Source organism: Polypterus senegalus, chromosome 8 (genome assembly GCF_016835505.1).
Source record: "Polypterus senegalus isolate Bchr_013 chromosome 8, ASM1683550v1, whole genome shotgun sequence".
In the NCBI taxonomy this organism is placed as follows: domain Eukaryota; kingdom Metazoa; phylum Chordata; class Cladistia; order Polypteriformes; family Polypteridae; genus Polypterus; species Polypterus senegalus.
The window spans coordinates 115,738,168-115,749,755 of NC_053161.1; positions in this window are offsets into that span (position 1 = coordinate 115,738,168).

Here is an 11,588-nt window from a genome sequence, read left to right on the forward strand (position 1 = left end):
TCCCAGCTCAAGTCCGTTTACCTGGGTATAAATAATCTTGTCATTTGGAATACATACATTTCATGCGTGTTCCGTGTCTACAATGATCTGGTTAAGTGTCGGATGACAGGAAATGCGAGGCAAGAAATTCTGAACACATAACATAACTAAAAAAGAAAGTTTTTTCATGGTATTGTAATAATTGACAAAATGCCAAATATTAAATGCACACTTTCACAAAAGATATAACAAAACAAGTGCACTTTTATTCAAGAATATACTGTAACTGAAGAAAGAAATCCTTCAATTTATATGTTACTGGCAATGTGTAAAAAGCCAAGCCCAAATATCAATTGACAGAAAACCAACATGGCTGCTTGGCTGGGGTCAAGGTAAGAACAGCTGCCTTGTAATCAAGAGCTTGTTGGTTCGAGCCCTGGTTCTCCCCATTTTAAGAAGTGAGCTGCTATTATTATTACTGTTATACTGTATAATAAAAACATACATTTGATTTGAGTCTGTAACACCCGGTGTACATTTTTGCTACCTGTAAAAGTTAGCGTCTTTTTTTAAATTCAGTTTTATTCTCTCTGTCACATTCATGTGGTACAACATTTACCTCTATTCTTTTAACAAGAGCAGTTAGAGCTGTGGTTGATGCCTAGTCAGAACTATTTGTTGTACTGGCTATCAAAGAATTGATGCACCGTGACTGCTATCAGAGGGTCATGCGGCATTTGCTTTTGACAACAAAGACACCCATGCAGAAGGTGTGAAAATTACAGATTTGCTGCAATCTCGAACATCTGGCAAGGTTTTGTTGAAAACTGTATTTTAAGTTACAACCCTTTCTTGCATTACATCTCAACCAAACCTGACAAATTTGGCATAAAGTTTTGGATTGTGTTGTGGCAGAAACACGCTGCCAAAAGAAGGTACTCGGAGACCTCAGGATGTGCAGGTAGTATCAAGATTTATTGTATGATGCACATAAGAACTCAAGTCAAGTGAAATGAATGCCCAAAGAGGGGCAAACCATATTTTTATTACAGTTCTTATCTTATAATCATCCTCATCTAACTACCAATCATCTTGTAGCTTTGGACCTGCCTCCAATTAGTTCCACTAATATTTACAGCCTAATGAGAATAGTGCTTTGTCCTGCTTATCACGCTCACTTCGCAGGCTTTTGCCATTGACCTTACCTAGTTCCTGCCACCATTACCTAATGCCCATCACTTGACCCTATGTCCATCATCTGACTGAAACTTTCCAACATTACTCCTTACCTCGTGCATGTGACTGAGACTTGTTTAAGTCGGTATCAGGACTACCCACACATAACATGCTGGGCCACTCAAATGACAGTTTCTTGTTGCACAAACATCCCTCAAGGCTAAAGGTCTAGGCAGCTACATCACTGTGACAATGGCTCTGTTTCTTATAGAACATACTTTTCTTGGCTTATTATCACTTCATGTTAGTGTCTAAGCCTATCCACTGCAAGTGAAAGTAAGTGGCCTATTTGTCTTTCTCTCATGGTTAAAGTCTCAGTAGCTGCATTTCTTAAAGCAACGTCCTTGGCTGTAGTTTTAAACTTAGCAGCAAGATATTGGTGGTTTGCAGCTGCAAAGAGAAAAATAATAAAATATGCAGGCACAGGCTTTTTTGTGATTTAACCCTTATTATTTAGCATGCACTAAGGCACAATGCTTCTTTACATATATGCTCATGATTGTTTTTGAATACATATTTTAAACAACAGTAGTGTAAATATATCTGTGACCTTTGGCTTATGAAATATTGGTGATTTCCAGCTTATACAGGATTATATATATATATATATATACTGGGGAGTCTGTCCCTGCTCGCTTCGCTCGCCCACCCCCTGGGTTTGGTTTACCAGATATACAATTTAAAGAGATTGTTATTTTCATGGGAATTGTTACATACAGTATGCATTATTTTCACTTTTACTTTAAAACTTTTGTAAAAACAATACTTGCCCTTTATTTCTGGCCCCGGGCGTGGTTACATCTCTCTCTCAGGACGTATAACGCTGTTCGCGTTATGAAGAAGAGGCGGCTGAGGAGATGCCGTTGGATCATCTTCTGTCTTTCTGCTGCTGGCGAGCTGCTTGTTCTGCTTGTATCGCTGCTCAATCATCTCAAAGCCTGTACGGCAGCTGTCCTTTTGCCACTTCGTGTCTCTGCCGCTCATGTTGTGAAGGGGGTGGGGTGATTTGGGGGAGTTAGGGTGGCTGAACAAATGCTAAGCAGAAGTGGTCGGATCATCTGCTGGCTTTCTGCTGCTGGTGAGCTGCGTGTTTTGCTTGTTGCTTGTCGTTTTTTTTAAGAGTTGGGCGCACATGAAGCGTGTCTGCCAAAAATAATCCAACAACTGCTAGGTTAGATGTCTGTGGACTTGTTTTAAATCATGTCTCACTGCCATGTGACATTGTAAAAACAATACTTGTCCTTTATTTCCGGTCCCCGGGCGTGATTAAATCTTTCTCTCATGACGTATAACTCTGCCTACTTTACGAAGGGGAGGCGGCTGAGGAGATGCCGTTGGATCATCTGCTGTCTTTCTGCTGCTGTTGCTGCTGTAGCACTGCCCGTCAATCATTTTAAAGCCTGTATAAAAGCTGTCCTTTTGCCAGTTCGCGTCTCTGCCTCTTGCGTTGTGAAGGGGAGGGGGGATGCTAGGGTTAGGGTAGCTGAATGCACGTAAGGAGAAGCGGTCATATCATCTGCTGGGTTTCTGTTGCTGGCGAGCTGCATGTTTTGCTTGTCGCTTGTCGTTGTTTTAAGAGCTGGGAGCAAGTTAAAGTGTCTCTCGCGGGACTTCAAATTGTCTTCCAAGAAGATCACATCTTGTCTCCCTACCCAAGATTTGCTTTTATAATAGATATATATATCTAATATATATATCTAAGGCATAAGCCTTTTTAATTCTAACTCTTTTCTGATGTTTAGTGAAATACAATACTTATTTTCTCGTGTGCTTATAGTTCTTTTCTAGTACATATAGATTGCCAGTTTTAAGAATACACTTTTCTATAATTGTAGTAGATTTGGAGACAAAGCACATGTGCAATGCCACACCATATTGAGAAAAAAATCCCAGTCGTCTCACGTGAGAAAGACTTTCTGCGACTGTGGTCATAAAGCTTATGGCGCTGTTTCTGAACAAAGGAAGAATTGTAACAACAGACAACTTCTTCCTATCGCTTTCGCTGGCTAATAGACTGTTTCACCACAACAAAACTCTGCTTGGCACCATAAATAAAGTGGGACTTCCTCCTATAGCTAAAGTCACTTTAGTACGCATGCAATTCACCGCACTAATGTTTAGATCTGGCAGTGCCATGATGACGGTGTATGTGCCCAAAAAGAAGAAGTCTGTCTGCATTCCCAGTACCATGCACCATAATGCAGAAGATGGGCAAGACCAAAAAAAAAACATGTTCAAATGACAACTCATGTTCAGATGACATAGCATTTTCATGCATGGATGTGTTTGTGTGTGTGTGAGAGAGACAGAGACAGATTTGATCTCATTCAAGTGGTTACTGGAATATAAAATAAATACTTTCACAAAGGTATAACGAAACAAGTGTGCTTTTATTCAAGAATAAAACTGAATTTAAAAAAATTCAAGTGACAAGAAGATGCCATGAAGACATGTCTCACCATTGTTTAAGTGTCTGTTTATATCCCTTCAGCGATATCTTATACAGTTAGCAAAAATGTACACCGGGTGTTACAGACTCAAATCAAATGTATGTTCACAAACGTCTCTGGACACATACAAATCGGGTTATAACCAAAAAGTTCGCCAAACTTTTGCATCTGCTCACGACCACACACTAGGTATACGAACGAGCCAGTTTCCCTTTCGGTTTGTGCTCGCCGATGATTTCCGCACATGTTCAGTCTCTCCCTGTGCATTCCCTGTGCAACAAGAGAGAGAGAACGTGAAAGAGAGACACAGACAGACACACATACTCGTGAGAAAGAGACACACGCACGCATACACACACACGCGAGAAAGACACATGTGTACAAACGCTAGAAAGAAAGAGAGACACACTCATACAAGAGAGAAAGAGAGACACACGCATGCACACGTGCACGAGAGAGACACACACAGGCGCACGCACACATACATGCGCGCGAGAGAGACGCACACATGCGCGCGCACGAGAGAGAGAAACACAGGCGCATGCACACACACGTGCAAGAGAGACACAGACGCGCACGAGAGAGACACAGGCATGTACACACACACGCATGCGCGAGAGTGACACAGGCGCGCGCACACACACACACACACACACGAGAGAGACACAGGCAGGCACGCACACACACACGAGAGAGACACAGGCGCGCACACAAACACACACGAGGGAGACACAGGCACACACAACAACAGAAAAATTTAACTGAAAAAATGAACTTAGCAACTAAAAATAAACTACGCTCACGCTCGCAACTTGCAGTTCTTGTTGCCAATTGATGCGGGTTTTTTTTGCGGTGGGACGTCGGATAATACAGAATGTTGGATAAGCGAGACTCTACTGTACTCTTGAATGAAAGCGCACTTGTTTTGTTATACCTTTTGTGAAAGTGTTTATTTGATATTTGGACTTTAGTCATCACACATTATACAGCATTTTGTCAATTATTACTATAACATGAATTAAGGTTTTGTTTTGGTTTTGTGTTCAGCATTTCTTGCCTCGCATTTCCTGTCATCCTACATTTACCCAGATCATTGTAGACGCGGAACACACATGAAATATATGTATTCCAAATAATGATATATTATTCATCCTATACAATTTAAGGCACCCCACAGCCAGATAAACAGACTTGAGCTGAGAGAACTTCAGCTGCGTCGGTGGGGGATGGAATAGCATGCTGCTTGTGCTGATTGACACATTTACAACACAAAAGACGCTGATGAGGAGCTGCAAAGGAATTTAAGGTGGCCTGGCATTACAACTTTTTTTGTAGGCTTCAGGGATCCTGGTGTCGATCTTGACCACCCAGACCTTCAAGGTCCAACACTGTTCACCAGTTGTAATATCTACCTGTGTCTGTCACTAAGTAGGTGATGCCTCACATATAGTTGTAGTCAAGTATGTCCTAGTGCCCGTAACCTGTGAACCCTTTGGCAACAAGTCAGGTCTGATAATAGTGGCAGCTAAACCAGTGTCAATTAGGGCTTTACAGACACAGACACCTTTCCATGTATGGATATGGCATTATGTTCCTTCTTCTAATCGGAAGAGTTGAAATAATTTGTCCTTGCAGACTATCTAAAGATGGGTTGTGAGGCCCATGCTGTCCCTCTTACACAGGTCCCTGGATGTTTACCCATTGTTGTTTCATGGGCTCTACTTAGTCTTTATGTCTGTCTACACGGAAGTGCTGTAGGTGACCTACTCCACCACAGCACCAAAAATGAACTTAGCAACTAAAAACAGACTACGCTCACGCTCGCAACTTGCAGTTCTTGTTGCCAATTGATGCGTTTTTTTTTTTGCGGTGGGACGTCGGATAATACAGAATGTTGGATAAGCGAGACTCTACTGTACTCTTGAATGAAAGCGCACTTGTTTTGTTATACCATTTGTGAAAGTGTTTATTTGATATTTGGACTTTAGTCTTCACACATTATACAGCATTTTGTCAATTATTACTATAACATGAATTAAGGTTTTGTTTTGGTTTTGTGTTCAGCATTTCTTGCCTCGCATTTCCTGTCATCCTACATTTACCCAGATCATTGTAGACGCGGAACACACATGAAATATATGTATTCCAAATAATGATATATTATTCATCCTATACAATTTAAGGCACCCCACAGCCAGATAAACAGACTTGAGCTGAGAGAACTTCAGCTGCGTCGGTGGGGGATGGAATAGCATGCTGCTTGCTGCTTGTGCTGATTGACACATTTACAACACAAAAGACGCTGATGAGGAGCTGCAAAGGAATTTAAGGTGGCCTGACATTACAACTTTTTTTGTAGGCTTCAGGGATCCTGGTGTCGATCTTGACCACCCAGACCTTCAAGGTCCAACACTGTTCACCAGTTGTAATATCTACCTGTGTCTGTCACTAAGTAGGTGATGCCTCACATATAGTTGTAGTCAAGTATGTCCTAGTGCCCGTAACCTGTGAACCCTTTGGCAACAAGTCAGGTCTGATAATAGTGGCAGCTAAACCATTGTCAATTAGGGCTTTACAGACACAGACACCTTTCCATGTATGGATATGGCATTATGTTCCTTCTTCTAATCGGAAGAGTTGAAATAATTTGTCCTTGCAGACTATCTAAAGATGGGTTGTGAGGCCCGTGCTGTCCCTCTTACACAGGTCCCTGGATGTTTACCCATTGTTGTTTCATGGGCTCTACTTAGTCTTTATGTCTGTCTACACGGAAGTGCTGTAGGTGACCTACTCCACCACAGCACCAGCAGGAGGATGATTTCCCCGGGCATAATGACTTTCATGCTTGGGAGAATGATGCTGTCAGGTGTGCTGCCGGCTGCTCCTGCTTGTACACCATTTCTTGTATCTGTTCACTTTGAACAATGCTCTGCCCATCTAGTCAAACCAAATTGTGATGAGGCATTTGTGGACAGGCATGTATTGATACTGAACATTAATTAATATCTCCACTTGTCACTTCTTGTCATTCAGTTGTTGATCTACTAGAAGAGTTTGCATAATAACAAAGACAAACCTGCAAATTACAGTAGTCTATAAAGCAGCTGACATTTAAATGCTTACTTAGCAAGATACCACTGGGTATTTTGTTCTCATATGAATGCCATTTAGGACCAATTGCTTTACAATTTAGTAGAATTCATAAAGGGATGCAACATTTTAAGTTTAAATTAATTTCTTGTTCTTGCCAGCCAGGATGAAGGATGATTTCATTCTTACATTCTTATATTCTTCATCCCAGCACTCACATTCCCCAGTTTCTCCACGTCAGGATGAAGAATGTAAGACCTTCTGACTGGGTCAAGTCTCAACTCCTGCCATCCTTCCACTATGGCCTCCTGTCTGGGCAAGAAAGCATACTCTATTCCAGCCAAGGATGCCTTTCCTTCCTCTCAAGAACTTACAATAAGTATTATAAAAGATGTTGAAAGAGTTGGGGCACCAACTTGGTGTCCCCGTATAACTGGATAAAATAAAGCACAAAACCACACAATAATTGCAAAGTTGTCTTTTCAGATCAAGGTTCATTCTCAAACTGGAAATAAGATTTCTGGGTTAAGTGGTCAAGAGGCAGAAAACAGTGGGTCCAGGCTGACAGAAAGTGACAATGACATCAGTGATGTAGTGATTGTCAATCTCCCATTCAACAGAGGGAGAAAATGAAAAGGCAATAGCACACAGCGGCAACCCCTGGTCCAGTGGGTAACTACGAAAACCAAAGCCCTTAAGCTCCCTCTGAAGTGCATGCACTTGACAACATATATATTGTGACAGATTACTGGGGCTTTTACCCAGCTGAGACGACCTCCATGATGGAAGAACTGAGGGAGTGAACTTGCACGGGGCAGTATCTTCCACTGGGAGGACAGAGAGCAGTCCCCCAGCTTGTTATGGTGCCAGGGATTAGAAGCATGGAAGCTCAACCCTGCTGGAGCCCGTGGCCACAACCAGAGAGCATATGGAGAATAGCTGAACCCTCCTCTGCAAGACTTCCGCCACACCCGGAAATATGCCTGAAAGGAACACCTGGGGCACTTCCGGGTGGTCTATAAAAGGAGCCACCTCACTCCACTCAGGGAGCCAGAGGCCGGGAGGAAGAGGACAAAGCTTGAGGGAGGAGTGGAGGCAGAAGAGAGAGGACATGACAAGAGAAGAGAAAACAAAGTGCTGTGTGCTTGATTTGGTGCTTATTGCACTGTGCTGAATATGTGGGAAACGTAGGAAATGTGTTTCCCACAGCCTATTAAAGCCTGTGTTGTGCTGGCACTCGTGCCTCTGTTTGTTGTGTCAGGTGTTTGGGGAGCTGTGTGTCCTGTGGTGGTCAAAATATGTGTGTGTGTATATATATATGTATTATGAGGTGCCAAACAGGCAAATACATTGATTTCCTGAATATATAAAGTCAGCGTTGGAATATATAAAGTCAGCGCTGGAATATATAAAGTCATTCCCGAATATATAAAGTCAAAACCTGATAAAGTCAGTGTTGGAATATTTAAAGTCAAAACTTGAATATATAAAGTCAAAACTTGAATATATAAAGTCAGCGTCAGAATATATAAAGTCAGCACTGGAATATATAAAGTCAGAGGTGGAATATATAAAGTCAAAACCTGAATATATAAAGTCAGCGTCAGAATATATAAAGTCAAAATATATTGATTGAAACGACTCATAACTGAAATAAGTTAGCAAAAACGTATTCAGAAAAATAAATTAAAAAAACACTGTTCAGTTAATGTTTTGAAAATGATGCATGTGCCCTGCAACCAGGATTGGTTCCTGCCTTGCGCCCTGTGTTGGCTGGGATTGGCTCCAGCAGACCCCCGTGACCCTGTGGTCAGATTCAGCAGGTTGGGAAATGGATGGATATTCCAGCGCTGATTTTATATATTCCGATGCTGACTTTATATATTCAAGTTTTGACTTTAAATATTCCAACACTGACTTTATATACTGGGATTTTGACTTTATATATTCAAGGTTTAACTTTATATATTTGGGAATGACTTTATATATTACGACGCTGACTTTATATATTCAAGTTTTGACTTTATATATTCCGACAGTGACTTTATATAATCAAGTTTTGACTTTGTATATTCGGGAATGACTTTATATATTCAAGTTTTGATTTTATATATTCTGATGCCGACTTTATATATTCAGAAAACCATAATATGTATATATATATATATATATATATATATATATATATATATATATATATATATATATACTCAGCAAAAAGAAACGCCCCTTTTTCAGGACTGTGTATTTCAACAATAATGTTTTAAAAATCCAAATAACTTTACAGATCTTCATTGTAAAGGGTTTAAACAATGTTTTCCATGCATGTTCAATTAACCATAATCAATTAATTAACATGCACCTGTGGAATGGTCGTTAAGACCTTAACAGCTTACAGAAAGTAGGCATTTAAGGTCACTGTTCTAAAAATGCAGGACACTAAAGAGACTTGTCTACCGACTGTGAAAAACACCCAAAGAAAGATGCCCAGGGTCCCTGCTCATCTGCGTGAACGTGCATTAGGCATGCTGCAGGGAGGCATGAGGACTGCTGATGTGGCTAGGGCAATAAATTGCCATGTCCGCACTGTGAGACGCCTAAGACAGCGCTACAGGGAGACAGGAAGGACAGCTGATCATCCTCGCAGTGGAAGAGCCCGGATCTCAATCCCATTGAGCACGTCTGGGACCTGTTGGATCGCAGGGTGAGGGCTAGGGCCATTCCCCCCAGAAATGTCCAGAAACTTGCAGGTGCCTTGGTGGAAGAGTGGGGTAACATCTCACATCAAGAACTGACAAATCTGGTCCAGTCCATGAGAAGGAGATGCACTGCAGTACTTCAAGCAGCTGGTGGCCACACCAGATACTGACTGGTACTTTTGATTTTGAGCCTCCCTTCATTCAGGGACACATTGTGAAACATTTTTAGTTTGTCTTATGGTGTTGACTCTTTTAGTGTTCATACAAATATTTACACATTAAGTTTACTGAAAGTAAAAACAGTTGAAAGTCAGAGGACGTTTCTTTTTTTGCTGAGTATATATATAAATACAGTTAGGTCCATAAATATTTGGACAGAGATAACTTTTTTCTAATTTTGGTTCTGTACATTATTACAATGAATTTTTAATGAAACAACTCAGATGCAGTTGAAGTGCAGACTTTCAGCTTTAATTCAGTGGGGTGAACAAAAAGATTGCATAAAAATGTGAGGCAACTAAACCATTTTTTGAACACAATCCCTTCATTTCAGGGGCTCAAAAGTAATTGGACTATTGACTCAAAGGCTATTTCATGGGCAGGTGTGGGCAAGTCCGTCGTTATGTCTTATCAGTTAAAGCAGATAAAAGGCCTGGAGTTGACTTGAGGTGTGGTGCTTGCATGTGGAAGATTTTGCTGTGAACAGACAACATGCGGTCAAAGGAGCTCTCCATGCAGCTGAAAGAAGACATCCTTAAGCTGCGAAAACAGAAAAAACCCATCTGAGAAATTGCTACAATATTACGAGTGGCAAAATCTACAATTTGGTACACCCTGAGAAAGAAAGCAAGCACTGGTGAACTCAGCAACGCAAAAGACCTGGCGCCCACAGAAGACAACAGTGGTGGATGATCGCAGAATCATTTCCATGGTGAAGAGAAACCCCTTCACAACAGCCAACCAAGTGAACAACACTCTCCAGGGGGTAGGCATATCGATATCCAAGTCTACCATAAAGAGAAAACTGCATGAAAGTAAATACAGAGGGTGCACTGCAAGGTGCAAGCCACTCATAAGCCTCAAGAATAGAAAGGCTAGATTGGACTTTGCTAAAGAACATCTAAAAAAGCCAGCACAGTTCTGGAAAAACATTCTTTGGACAGATGAAACCAAGATCAACCTCTACCAGAATGATGGCAAGAAAAAAGTATGGAGAAGGCGTGGAACAGCTCATTATCCAAAGCATACCACATCATCTGTAAAACACGGTGGAGGCAGTGTGATGGCTTGGCGTCATGGCTGCCAGTGGCACTGAGACACTAGTGTTTATTGATGATGTTACACAGGACAGAAGCAGCCGAATGAATTCTGAGGTGTTCAGAGACATACTGTCTGCTCAAATCCAGCTAAATGCAGTCAAATTGATTGGGCGGTGTTTCATGATACAGATGGACAATGACCCAAAACATACAGCCAAAGCAACCCAGGAGTTTATTAAAGCAAAGAAGTGGAAAATTTTGAATGGCCAAGTCAGTCACCTGATCTTAACCCAATTGAGCAGGCATTTCACTTGTTGAAGACTAAACTTCGGACAGAAAGGTCCACAAACAATCAGCAACTGAAAGCCGCTGCTGTAAAGGCCTGGCAGAGCATTAAAAAGGAGGAAACCCAGCATCTGGTGATGTCCATGAGTTCAAGACTTCAGGCTGTCATTGCCAGCAAAGGGTTTTCAACCAAGTATTAGAAATGAACATTTTATTTCCAGTTATTTAATTTGTCCAATTACTTTTGAGCCCCTGAAATAAAGGGATTGTGTTAAAAATGCTTTAGTTGCCTCACATTTTTATGCAATCTTTTGTTCAACCCACTGAATTAAAGCTGAAAGTCTGCACTTCAACTGCATCTGAGTTGTTTCATTTAAAATTCATTGTGGTAATGTACAGAACCAAAATTAGAAAAAAGTTGTCTCTGTCCAAATATTTATGGACCTAACTGTATTTTATATATATATATATATATATATATATATATATATATATATATATATATATATATATATATATATATATATATATATATATATAAAAATATAAATGAGGCTTCGCTTGCCAACACTGCCAGCGCTACGGGTTGT